The sequence below is a fragment of the Vulpes vulpes genome, chromosome 5 (assembly GCF_048418805.1).
Source record: "Vulpes vulpes isolate BD-2025 chromosome 5, VulVul3, whole genome shotgun sequence".
Lineage (NCBI taxonomy): Eukaryota > Metazoa > Chordata > Mammalia > Carnivora > Canidae > Vulpes > Vulpes vulpes.
In genome coordinates, this window is record NC_132784.1 from 124,410,855 (window position 1) to 124,423,135 (window position 12,281).

At 39.0% G+C, this 12,281-nt stretch overlaps 1 long non-coding RNA gene across 1 annotated transcript in view; it reads left to right on the forward strand.

Moving 5' to 3' along the window:
- Positions 1 to 12,281, forward strand: part of LOC140599104 (uncharacterized) — a 31,915-nt gene that overhangs the window by 6,585 nt on the left and 13,049 nt on the right. Inside the window, exon 2 of the long non-coding RNA XR_012001842.1 lies at positions 8,772 to 8,836. This is a non-coding gene — a long non-coding RNA (uncharacterized lncRNA). The remainder of the gene's footprint in view (positions 1 to 8,771; positions 8,837 to 12,281) is intronic.

The window sequence follows — 12,281 nt, forward strand, 5'->3', positions numbered from 1 at the left end:
AGCCCTAAAGCAGGACAATGCTTGGGATGTTCAAGGCTCAGGAAGGGCAGCATGACAAGGGAAGAGTAGTAAGGGATGAGGCCAGAGAAGCAGGGAGGGGCCAGATCACATCAATATGATGGGGACGATTTAGGTCAAGAAGTGACATGATCTGAAGGAATTAATTAATTTTTAAATGCCAAAAACTTTCTGAGGAAAAAATATTCTACTAAATTTCTCCAAGGGTTTAAATAAATGCCCGGTGAATATTTTAGCATAATTGTCTCTAGCGCACTTTCTGTTACAGTATAGCAAAGTACATTATTAATTCATTCATTTACTCGGCAAATATTAATTGAACGACTATAACAAGCAGAGCACTGTATTAGGTTCTGGGAAAAGTGGTGAACAAGACCGATGCAATTCCTGCTCCATAAAGCTTACATTTCAGTGGGAGAGACAGATATCAACATCAATTACTACAATCAATGAGGGACTTATAAAAGTGATGCATGCTTTAAAGGGGAATACAGCATGAGAAGGGAAAAAGAACAGTGGAGATTTACCTGAACAAGAGGGTGAGGTTAGGATTTATGAGCAATTAGTTTGGTTAAAAGGGCTGAGGAAGAAGGAGAAAAAAACATATTTCGGCCCAGAGCACCTCTGTGTGAAGATGACAATGAGGAAAGCAAAGTGGTGGATTCCAGACCTGAAAGCATGTCAGAGCTGATGGAGTAAAGAGCATCAAGGGAGACTGGCCCTGATGAGCTGTGAGCACAGCAGTAGATAGGCTGGGCAGGGCCTTTTCAACCACAGCAAGGTCTTCTTGCTGAAAGCAGTGGGGTGGCACTGAAGGGATTGTAAACAGGGACATACCCCGAGGTCATATACATTTGAGGGACACCTTGGGTCATCTTGGTTACATTGGATTGGGGAGCATGAAGGTAAATACGGAGAGAAGACTCAGATGTGGTACAAGTAGCTCAGCTGAGATGATGGTCCGGGAGGAGAAGGAGGGAGGAGGGCGGAATGGGGAATATTTAAAAGACCCACAGCCCCGTGTGATAGACTGAATCACTAGACACAGGGCTAACGGGAGGGAAAAGATGGTGCCCAATTTTCAGGCTTTTGCAGCTTAGTGACTGTTGTTGGATAAACTATTTATTTTTTATTTTTTATTTTTATTTTTCCTGGTTCTTCAGATTTTATTTATTTTTTAATAATAAATTTATTTTTTATTGGTGTTCAATTTGCCAACATACAGAATAACACCCAGTGCTCATCCCATCAAGTGCCCCCCTCAGTGTCCGTCACCCATTCACCCCCCCCCCCCCGCCGCCCTCCTCCCCTTCCACCACCCCTAGTTCGTTTCCCAGAGTTAGGAGTCTTCATGTTCTGTCTCCCTTTCTGAAATTTCCTACCCATTTCTTCTCCCTTCCCTTCTATTCCCTTTCACTATTATTCATATTCCCCAAATGAATGAGACCATATAATGTTTGTCCTTCTCCAATTGACTTACTTCACTCAGCATAATACCCTCCAGTTCCATCCACGTCGAAGCAAATGGTGGATATTTGTCGTTTCTAATGGCTGAGGAATATTCCATTGTATACATAGACCACAGCTTCTTTATCCATTCATCTTTTGATGGGCACCGAGGCCTCCTTCCACAGTTTGGCTATTGTGGACATTGCTGCTAGAAACATTGGGGTGCAGGTGTCCCGGCATTTGGATAAACTATTTTTTAAATACATTTAAGTAAACATTTTAATAAAGCATAAATATGCACCAAAAGGTGAGCAAATCAGAAGTACAGAGCTCAATGGATTTTCACAAATGGAAGACCCCATATGAGCAGCATCAGGAGAACATTAGGCAGAAGTGCCTATGACCTGTTGGAGCCACCACTCTTCCCCAAGACATGGAAGGGATTTTAAGCAGAGACATAACATGTCCTCAAGATGGTTCATTTCACCTGTTTTTAAACTTTATGTAAACAGTTATGTAATATATGTGTTTTTATGCCTGGCATCTTTAACTCGTCATCATGTTTTTAAGAATCATCCAGGTTGCTGCGTGTAGCAATAGTTTGTTCATTCTTATTACCATACAGTATATGGTGGGAATCACAATTTATTTGTCTACTGTTAATGGAAATTTTGGCTATTTTCAGTTTAGGCCAACTATAAAAATGTGGTTAAAAATTACTCTTGTGAAAAAAAAATTACTCTTGTGCATGTATTTTGGTGAACTTATGCATACATTTCAGTGAGGAGAGGGAACAGTGGATCATGGTGAAACCTCTTTTAATGCACTGCCAAACTAGTGATATATAAAGATAAATCTATAGATGTAAAAAATGAAGCAAAAGCAAGAATCAAGAGATAAGCCAGTAGGTGCCCAATCCATCCAGGATTCTGACATCTCCCATTTCAATAGACTTTGAACTTCCATTTTGAAAGCTATCGGGGGTGTGGGAATAGGAGATAAAGCTTAGGGTCAGCCCAAGTTGGGAAGAATGATAGGATTGTACTACCCAAAATGGGGCTTGCAGAGGGGTCTGTAAATTATCTGTTGCCAGTCCGTGTTGAAATATGTACAGAAATTAAGAGTATTTAAAAACTTTCAGAGTAATTTTACAGTGTAGTAACATCTGAGCAGCAATCCATTTTTCTAGTAACTAATTTTAATTGTATTTTATAAAAATTTCTTTTGGTGACATACCACAGATAGTTCCTAAAGCACTGTGATAGAAAACCCATGCCTAAAGGTACGATTATCTTCAAACAGCTAGACTTTCAACAGAAAGGTGAACTAGAAAAAATTTCTCATTTGTCTCAATCTTGGCATAAAGTAATGATGGCAGGGGAATGCTCTAACCAAAATTTGAAACCAAAGTCTGGCTCTCAAGAACATGTGGCTCAGGAGGTGCCTGGGTGGCTAAGTTGGTTAAGCATCTGCCTTTGGCTCAGGTCATGATCCCAAAGTCCCAGGATTGAGCTCAGGGATCAAGCCCCAAGTCAGGCTCCCTGCTCAGCAGGAAGTCTGCTTCTCCCTCTCCCTCTATTCCCCCCGCCCCCCGATTGTGCTCTCTCTCACTCTCTCTCTCTTTCTCTCTCTCTCTCTAAAAAAAAAAAAAAAAAAAAAAGAATATGTGGCCCAAATTCATACTTCTGTTTTATTTGAAAACCCTCAAACCAAGAATTAATTTTAAAGTGGTCCTGGGGGGATCCCTCGGTGGCGCAGCGGTTTGGCGCCTGCTTTTGGCCCAGGGTGTGATCCTGGAGACCCGGGATCGAGTCCCACGTCAGGCTCCCTGCGTGGAGCCTGCTTCTCCCTCTGCCTGTGTCTCTGCCTCTCTACATATATATCTATCATGAATAAATAAATAAAATCTTTAAAATAAAAATTAAAGAAAAATAAAGTGGTCCTGGGTTAAAAGTGCTCCCAGGCATCTAGAAGGAACAAATCCAAACGGTCTCTATGAAGGAAAAATAAACCTCCTTTAAGCCAGCCTTCAAAGAACTACAGCAGATAAAGATGCATTGAACGTATGTTTGCAATCACGAGTCACTAATACTGTGAGAAGGGAGAAAGCAGTGAGTCCACGGGAACAGTAGATAATCAGAATCGGACCCACAAAGACTTCAGACGCTGTAATTATCAGCTATAGAAGACCAGATGTGTTTATTGAATAAATGCAGAAAAACAAAATGTTTCAAAAATATAAGAATAAGGGACTATCAAGAATGACCAGGCAATCTCAAGACCTGATACCTAAAATTTAGAACCCTCAAGGCAGACATAGCTGCTTCTGGCAGCCTGGAATATTAGACATTCTGGGAGGCCTTGTTCCTGTAAAACAGCTAGATCCAGCATAAAACATAATTTTCTTGTGTTATTGGGCTCATAGGAAATAAAGGAAATCACTAAGAGACCAGAAAAAAATTTTTTTTTAAGATTTTATTTATTTACTCATGAGAGACACACAGAGAGAGAGAAAGAGACACAGGCAGAGGCAGAAGCAGGCTCCCTGCAAGGAGCCAGAGGCGGGACTTGATCCTGGATTCCAGAATCATGCCCTGGGCCAAAGGCAGATGCCCAATCACTGAGCCACCCAGGCTTCCCGAGACCAGAAAATTTTTAAAAAGGAACTAATCATGAGGGGAAACAGGAACCATGTGCAGTGAGCATATATGAATGGGTTCCCAACTATATAGAAGCTCAATGTATAGCAGTTGGCACTGCAGATTAAAAGTGGGGGGAAAAGTGAACTTTTCAATAAACATCCAGAGGCAATTCTTTATCTGTATGGAAAATAATAAAATTGAAACTCCACTTCCCACCTAGGGCCACAGCCTTAGGTATAGAGCCTTCCACTTAAATGAGTCTCTTCTAAGGCCCTGTGGGGAGACTAGAAATGGGTTCACATAGTCACATGTTTCTGTAAAATTTGAAAATATATGTTGAACCCATGGTTAAGATCTACCTTCCTTTCTATTCCAACTACTCCAAATTTCTCCTTGTGTAAGATTGTCATGGCAGTGGCTGTGAGCATTTTTTTTTTTTTTTTTTTTTTGGAGTGGTTAAAGGGAAGTCGACTTAGAGATTTGAGTTTTGTTGGTTATTTTTATATAGTTTGCAGTCACTGTGTATACACTTAAGTTACTGCTAGCTGCTGTCCCAGTAAAGAATGACTTTCAGAAATACTTTTACTGTCTGCTCTGTGGACCTCACTGGAGTCATGATATGTAGGTACAGTTTAGACGTTATATTATAAACTGTCCTTTGGGCCCTAGGACCAGAGATATGTGAAGAGTGGAAGGATAACATGGTGTGAAATGTATGGAGCCAAAAGTAAGTGTGTGGAAAATTCTTCCAATTACAAGATATTTCAAAAGTTCAGAAGTGCATGAACTAATTCAGTATCTATAATTATAACAATTTCTTGATGGGATCACTTGAAATGTAGTTTAACTTAACCAGAATACCTATATATTTTCTAAAGAGTTTATTTATTTATTCATGAACAAAACAGAGAGGCAGACACAGGCAGGGGGAGAAGCAGGCTTCATGTGGGGAGCCTGATGTGGGACTTGATCCCAGGACCCCGGGATCATGACCTGGGCCAAAAGCAGATGCTCAGCCACTGAGCCACCCAGGTCCCCCTCATATCAGAGATTTAAAAGTTAAGTTGTGGAATCCATATACAAAATGTAATTTGAGACTTCAGAGTGTTCAGGAAAGGCACACTAACTACAATCTTTATTAATAAGAGTCTAAATATCAGGACATGTGGGTGGCTCAGTCGCTTAAGCATTTGCCTTTGATTCGGGTTATGATCTTGGGGTCCTGGGATCGAGTCCCACACTGAGGTCCCTGCTCAGCGGGGAGACTGCTTCTCCCTCTCACTCCCCCTCCCCACTGCTTGTGCTCGCTCTCTCTCTCTCTCTCTCAAATAAATAAATAAAAACCTTTTTAAAAATTAGAGTTTAAAGATCATGTTCAATACATGTGAGTGTGTGGGGCTTAAGTGCAGAATGACGACCACTGAGGGGGCAGGAGTGGCAGACGGAATCAGCTTGGGTACCATCTACCAAGCCCAAACAAGACGGTAGGAGAATGGAAAGTTATGAACCAACTGCAATCACTTATGCACCTATTCTTTTTTTTTTTTTTTAATATTTTCACTTTCTTTTTTTTTAAATTTTTATTTATTTATGATAGTCACAGAGAGAGAGAGAGAGAGAGAGGCAGAGACACAGGCAGAGGGAGAAGCAGGCTCCATGCACCGGGAGCCTGACGTGGGATTCGATCCCGGGTCTCCAGGATCGCGCCCTGGGCCAAAGGCAGGCGCCAAACCACTGTGCCACCCAGGGATCCCTTATGCACCTATTCTAAGCAAACTACTAGTAAAGAGAATTCAGCAAAATATTGAAAAGATAACATAGGATGACAAAGTTGGGTTCACGCTATGCCAAAAAGAATAATTTAACGCTAGCAAAGCTCTTCGTTATATTCACAATTAAAGAAGAAAAATTAAAGAATAATTTCAAAAGATGTAGGAATTTTGGCATCTATTTGTAAGGATCAAAATGAAATATTGAAAGGAACTACCTTAATCTGATGAAGGATAGTTAACAAAAAAATTCTACAGAAGCATTTTTCAAATTGGCGAAACGTTATAAGCATTCCATTTAAGATCAAGAATGAGACAGGTGCCCTCCCCCACCATTTTGATTTCACACCAAATTAAAGGTCCTCATCAGTGAAATAGGACCAGAATAAAAGGAAATACATATATAAAGACTGCAAAGGAACAAACTGAATTCTTAGTTGGCAGTTAATTCCTTTCAGGTATTGAAGATAGTACATTGTTTCTTGGCTTTCATTGTTACCACTGAAGAGTGAATTATCACCTTCACTGCTACTTACTGGAAGGGTAATCTGTAGTTTTTTTTCTTACTCTTTTAAAACTTTTGCTGTATCTTTGAGGTTCTTCAGTTTACCTATGGTACTTTTTTTCTTCATAAAAATCTAACTTTTGTAACTCACCTATTCATTCAATATAGTTTGTATATTTTAGGAGTGATTTGACTCCCTACAGGGAGAACAGGGAAAAATATAAAATAATTCTACTCGGAGAAGCACAACGGCACAAGAACAAAATAGGTTCTGCAGGAATAAGTTAAAATGTGAATTTATATATAGCTAAAATTATAAAATAATTTTCCCAAGTTACAATCTCTAGGAAGTGGTAGAAACATCATTCAAACCTACGCACAATGTCCCTTAGCATCTAACCACTACACTGTCTTGCCCTTGGCCACAGAAGGCACAATGGTGTCTCCTACCAGATGAGAATGTTGCAACGAAAATTAAAACAAGATACCATTTCATACTTAGTAGATTGCAAAAGTTAAAAGTCTGACAATAGCAAGTATTGGTGAGGCAATAAATTACAAGAATTCTTATACATTGTTGCTAGAATACAAATTGTGGCAACCATCTGGAAAGCAATATTTCAATATCTGGCAAAGTTGAAGCAATATAGTAATTTTGCCTCTAGCTATACAGCACAGAGACATGCCCAGGGGGTGCAGAAGGAGATATGTACAAGAATGCTCAAAGCAATATTGCTATTAATAGCAAATACAAAAATGAAAACCACCTTTAATAGAAAAATAAATAAATGATCTGGTCGTACAGTGGAGCAAAGTTTCTTGCTGTTTAAACAGCTTCACTGAGGTTTAATTTAAATACCATAAATGTCATCCATTTTATTTATCATTTTATCATATATTAATGATTTTTAGTAAATCGTTTAGAGTTGTGCAACATCATCACAATCCAATTTTAGAACATTTCCATTACCCTAAGAAAGATCCCTTGAGCCCATTTGCAGTTAATCTCATCTGCCTTGGTTCCCCCAGACAACAACTAATTTACTATGTATCTATATGTATCTATTTTTATACTTGTCTTTTCTGGACATTTAATACAAATGAAATTTTAAAATTTAGTCTTTTGTATCTGGCTTCTTTCACCAGATACATGGTTTTGAAATTCATCTATGTTGTATTTTATTTTTACTTTTTAAAAAGATTTTATTTTATTTTTACTTTTTAAAAAAAATTTATTTTTTTTATTTTTACTTTTATTTTTACTTTTTAAAAAGATTTTATTTATTTATTCATGAGAGATACAGAGATAGAGAGAGAGACAGAGACACAGGCAGAGGGAGAAGCAGGCTCCATGCAGGGAGCCCAGTTAGTTCTTTTTAATTGCTAAAGTATTGTTGTCATGTATAGATAGACCCATTCACTTTTTTTGGCTATAATGAATAGTGCTTTTTGAACATTCCCATGTAAGTCTTTGTCTGGATGTGCATTTTCATTTCTTTTAGGCAGATATCTAGGTGTGGAATTGCTTGAGAGCAAAGTTTCTAACTTTGTGCCTAGGACCTCTTTAGCAGTCTGATGAGACCTATGAGCCTCTTCTCAAATGTTTAAAATGTTTTAAATGCCTTGAAATATATAGGATTACAAAGAAACAAATTGTATTGAAATATGGTTATTATCAGCATACTAAAAAGTTATGATATGGTAATACATGTTTTATTAACTCATTAAATAGAGTAGCAAGATAACAACTAACAATGTCAAAGTAAATATCTGTATTTCAAACTCTCTCTCTGTATTAACCATAGTGTGATATGGAAATACCCATGATTCCTCTTGGTAATAAAGTCACACATAACTATGGTTGGCTTCCCACTTTATAATTAAAGGAAATGCTTAAATTTCAGCTAAAGTTCAGTAAAAATTCTGTTTCATAGATTTCCCCCACCCCCTGGCTGGGTTCTCAATTGATTAAGAGCTTGAAATATAATATTATATTGTAGTGAGAATGAATGAAGGAAAGCTACTCATATCAGCATCAATGAATTTCATAAACATAAGGTTTAACTTAAAAAGCAAGTTGCAGGAGAAAACATACACTATTATACCACTTATGTAAAGCTTATTTATCTCCTAAATAATACTATTTATTGTTCAGACATTCATAAATGTATGATAAAGTATGGAGCAATGCATGGTAATGCTAAACAACAAATTCAGAATGGTAATTATCTCTAGGAGGGAGGGAGAGGGGTTTGTCCAAGAAGAGGGTAAGAGAGCTTCAACTTTATTTGTAATGGTACATTTCTTAGGCTAATAGGTATGTATGCAGATGTTGGTTATATTATATGTTATTTCTTATGTTTCTTTTTTTTTTTTTTCCTTAAATAGGCTCCATGATCAGCATGGAGCCCAATGCCGAGTTTGAACCCAGGACCCTGAGAGCAAGACCTGAGGTGAGATCAAAAGTCAGATGCTTAACTGACCAAGGCACTCGTCATGTTTTTATATTTTATGTTTCTAGTGTATTTCCATATGTATGAGATATTTCATAAAATATTTTTAAAAGAATGAATTAACCCTTTGAAAACGTAAAGAAACATTATAGCCTCTACTTAAAAATCAATGATAATATTAAAATATTCATGCCTAAAATATGACTAAAATACTTAAAATGCTTATACCCAAGTTTGTGAAAGTAAACAATGGGAAGTGAAGACATAATAATATCTTTTCTCACCTATCATCACCAGCTGAGAATATAATTTTTGAAAATAGCTGGAAAATTTTAGAGATGCTTAATATTCATTCTCTGCATATTTTCTTTTACTTTTCAATTATTTGAGCTCTCTGGACTTTCCCCAGACATCTTGTCCAGATAACTTTTAAATTTCATTACACTATTATTTGTAGATTGGAGTTGATAGACTCTTTTGGTTATAAGCAAAGGAGACCCTAGTCAAATCAGTTTAATCCAAAAAACCTACCTGTTGGCTAAGATAACAGAAATGTTCGAGGGAAGTTATAGCTTCTGTCTAAATAATGCTGCTGGACCTCCATTCACTCTCCATCTCTCAGGTCTGTTTTCTCCTGCAGTGGTGTCACTCTCAGGAAAACCTTCTCAACACGATAGCCCTTGGCAAGTCTAGGCACCCTTCGTCATTACAGGACCAAGCCTCCTTGCATCAGCTTAGAGTTGTGTGCCAATCCCTAAACAGTCACTGTGATGGAAGTGCTGACTGGCCCGGTCCTAGGCATATTTCCTAGAGCCTAGGGTGTCTGGGTGTAGGCCCACCAAAACCACAGAGATTATGAGGGAGGAGGGAGTGGGTCCCCACAAGAAAATGTACTAAGAGACAGGAAAAGATGTGCTAAACAGAACAAACAACAAATGTCCAGTACATCATCTGAGGATTGAAATGTCCTCCCATTGTCTAGCAGTGGAGGCTCACTCCGATGTCATGTCCCTCTCTAGTAACTGCAGGATGTCTGACACATCTGCATGGATTCTTCCGTTTAATGATGAGCACTGATCAGGGCTGGCTTTCAGAATTAGCATTTATGGCAAGAGAAATTTTAACCTGAGCAAGAAAATTCTGGATCTTTGTAAAATAGAGGCCAAGACTCCCATGTTCTGTAAAATTTAATAATATTAATGGCGTTTCCTATTCGGATCCTCAGTTTGCTACTTCCATGATAAAAGCCTACATGAATATTATATGATTCTGTAAATCTTTCCAATAAAGTTATATAAAAAAGAAGGATTTGTTTAATACTATTCGATTCGATGCTGTGTACTGACATAATGGGAAAATTATTCAGGAACATTTCATTCTTGAGAAAATACTGCCTACATTATCAATGCCTCAACATACCTGGGCTTATAAAAAACTATAATCCATACTTTCTGAGCATATGAACTTGTTGGCAACTTTTCACCACAAAAAGTAATTTATCTTGGAATTCAACAGCTATTAGCAGTGCTCAAAAAGTGAAGTTTTCTGTAACAGAAAAGGATACAGTTGCAGATGATATTTACCGACTTCGTTCACTCAACAGTCAAGGAAATTTCCTGAGGAGGCTCTCTATTAATGAATATTCTTCCAACTGAAATAGGTAGCCCAATTTTTTTAAAAGATAAATTTTTTTTAGATAAAGAGTGGGGGCGGTGAGGGAGAGAATCTTTCAAGCAGACTCCCCATTGATCACGAAGCCCAACATAGGGCTCCATCTCATGACCCACGAGATCATGACTTGAGCCAAAACCAAGAGTCAGATGCTTAACCAACTGAGCCACTCAGCTGCCCCAGTAGTGAAAATTTTGCTTATAAGGGGCCAAACTGAGGGAGATTAATAAATAGTGATTCATTAAGTATTATTTACCTATTGTATGCCAAACACTCATGCCAAGCCCTGGGGATATAAGAGTAAAGAGAAGAGCTTATAGTTTAATAGAGGAAACCTACAGACAAGTAATTATAATAATGATGACCAAGACTTTGATGAAATTAATAATATGCATTGTGATATTTAGAATAAGGGTCAGCAAGAAAAAGAATGAAATGGGATGGTAGAGGTACAGAGAAGGCTTCCGTGGGTAATAAATGCCTTAGGGGAGACTTGGGCTAAGTCTTTTTATTTTATTTTTTTATTCATGAGAGACAGAGAGACAGAGACATAGGCAGAGGGAGAAGCAGGCTCCCTGTGGGAGCCTGATGTGGGACTCGATCTGGGGACCCCGGGATCACAACCTGAGCCAAAGGCAGATGCTCAACCACTGAGCCACCCAGGCATCCCTTGGGCTAAGTCTTTTTTTTTTTTTTAATTTTTATTTATTTATTAGTCACACACAGAGAGAGAGAGAGAGAGAGAGGCAGAGACACAGGCAGAGGGAGAAGCAGGCTCCATGCACCGGGAGCCCGACGTGGGACTCGATCCCGGGTCTCCAGGATGGCGCCCTGGGCCAAAGGCAGGCACTAAACCGCTGCGCCACCCAGGGATCCCTCTTGGGCTAAGTCTTAAGGACAAGTAGGAACTATCTCTGTACAAAAGGATGGGGAATGGAAGATCAACTCAAGCAGAGTCAACAGAAAAATAGCAAATATAGTGGGTTTGGCAAACTAAAAGTAGGTTTCAGTAAAGGAAGTATGTAACTGAAAACAGAGGCACTTTCTGGTAAGCCTTGAGAAGGATACTTACTAAAATACATCTATCAAGTACCCATTGAGATTTTATTCACATAATTGCAATTAATTTTGTCTTAAATGCATCTTATTTTATTTTTTTTAAAAAGAATTTATTTATTTATTCATGAGAGACACACAAAGAGGCAGAGGGAGAAGCAGGCTCCCCAGGGAGAGCCCGATGTGGGAGCTCCATCCCAGGACCCCGGGATCACGACCTGAGCCAAAGGCAGATGCTCAACCACTGAGCCACTCAGGCATCCCTGCACTTTAATAGGTTAACATTCTAGGGGGTGGTTTGGGGAGAAGTAGTCATCCACAATGTAGTGTCGATTAATTTAATCAGTTTGCTGCTCTAACATTTGGCCTAGATCAGGGGTCGGTAAACTTTTCTTATAAAGCATCACATGGTAACGATTTTTGGCTTTTTGAACCAGACCATTTCTGTTGCAACTACTCGTCTGTACAGTTTTTTTTTTTTCTTTAGAGAGAGGGAGAGTGAGAGAGCACACATGTCGGGGGTGGGGGTGGGGGAGGAGGGTGGTGGGAGAGGGAGAGAGAGAATCCCAAGCAGCGTCCACGTTCAGCATGGAGCCCAACACAGGGGGCTGGATCTCACAACGCTATGATCATGACCTGAGCTGAAACCAACAGTCGCCCACTTAGGTGACTGAGTGGTCCACCCAGGTGTCCCTACTCATGCCTCCTGTTGTACCAT